Source organism: Paroedura picta, chromosome 4, assembly GCF_049243985.1.
Source record: "Paroedura picta isolate Pp20150507F chromosome 4, Ppicta_v3.0, whole genome shotgun sequence".
In the NCBI taxonomy this organism is placed as follows: Eukaryota; Metazoa; Chordata; class Lepidosauria; order Squamata; family Gekkonidae; genus Paroedura; species Paroedura picta.
The window spans coordinates 143,804,499-143,805,784 of record NC_135372.1 but is presented as its reverse complement, the minus strand read 5'-3'; the positions used below and the strand labels follow the sequence as shown (position 1 = coordinate 143,805,784).

Sequence of the window (1,286 nt, the reverse complement as noted above, 5' to 3'; positions counted from 1 at the left end):
GGCTTCTGCCTCTGAAATGGAAGCCTGGGGGTGCTTGCTGAGTAACCAAAGGAAATTTGGGCAGAAGGGTGAATGCTGACACACCCCAGAGTGGCCACACACTCGCCCTAGCCTCACTTGCAGTCCGGGGTTCAGTTTTGGGCACGACAGTTGAAGAGGGATGGAGACAAACTGGAGCGTGTCCAGAGGAGGGCAACAAAGATGGTTTGGGGTTTGGAGACCAAGACATAGGAGGAAAGGTTGGAATAACCATGTTGAGGATGGAGCAGAGTTGTTCTCCCTTGCGCCAGAGGGACAGACCAGAACCGATGGGATGAAATTAATCCAGAAGAAATTCTGTCTAAACCTCCGGGAGAAGTTCATGACAGTGAGAGAGGTTCCTCAGTGGAACAGGCTTCCTCGGGAAGTGGTGGGTTCTTGGAGGTTTTTAAACAGAATCTGACGGAGAGGCTGATTCTGTGAAGGCTCAAGGGGGTGGCAGGTGACAGTGGATGAGCGAGAGGGTTGTGAGTGTCCTGCATAGTGCAGGGGTTGGACTAGATGACTCAGGAGGCCCCTTCCAACCCTAGGATTCCATGATTCTACCGGCTGCCTCCACAGTCCCGGATCCTCACTGAGACGGAAGACAAGCTGAGGCCACCATTAAGCGGCTGTACACATCGTGTTCTGAAAGGCTTGCAGACATCCCTGCGTGCAAGAGATTTCAGGGCCCCCCCCCAGGCCATGGGTGAGGAAGAGGGGCAGGGTAACATTGCCAGGAAACACCTAGAGATTTGGGATGGGGCCTGGGGAGAAGAGGGACCTCAGTGGAGCACAATGAAGAAGAGCAGTTTTTTTTGCACCCTGCTTTCCCCCACCTGAACGAGTCTCAAAGCGAGACAGGAACGAGTCTTACAATCCCCCTTCCCTTCCTCTCCCCACCACAAACACCCTGTGAGATAGATCGGGCTGAGTGAGCTCTGGGAGAAGTGTGCCTGGCCCAAGGCCACCCAGCTGCCTCGTGGGGAGAGGGTGGGGGATCTGGTTGTCTGGATTAGAGGCCACCATTCTTCGCCAGGACACCCACTGCCTCTCCTGCCAAAGCAGCTGTTCCTTCCAGGGGGGCTGATCTCTCTACTCCGGAGGTAAGCTGTAATTCGAGAGGATCCCCAGGTCACGCCAGGAGGCTGGCATCCCTGCTGCAGGCTCAAAAAGGTCGGGGGTCCCTTTGGGGAGTCCAATAGCGACGACAAAATCTGCACAGCAACTTTCGGAAGCTGTTTGCTAAATTGGAGGCCAGCAAAGGC

The 1,286-nt window shown here is 55.1% G+C and overlaps 1 protein-coding gene across 1 annotated transcript in view; it reads right to left on the bottom strand.

The window, feature by feature from the left end:
* Nucleotides 1-721: 721 nt before the first annotated feature.
* LOC143836905 (myosin light chain kinase 2, skeletal/cardiac muscle-like) overlaps nt 722-1,286 on the bottom strand; it is a 32,785-nt gene continuing 32,220 nt past the window's right edge. The window contains exon 11 of the mRNA XM_077336364.1: nt 722-1,286. This exon is cut by the window's right edge and continues 932 nt beyond it. The gene's annotated coding sequence lies outside the window, so the exon portion shown is untranslated.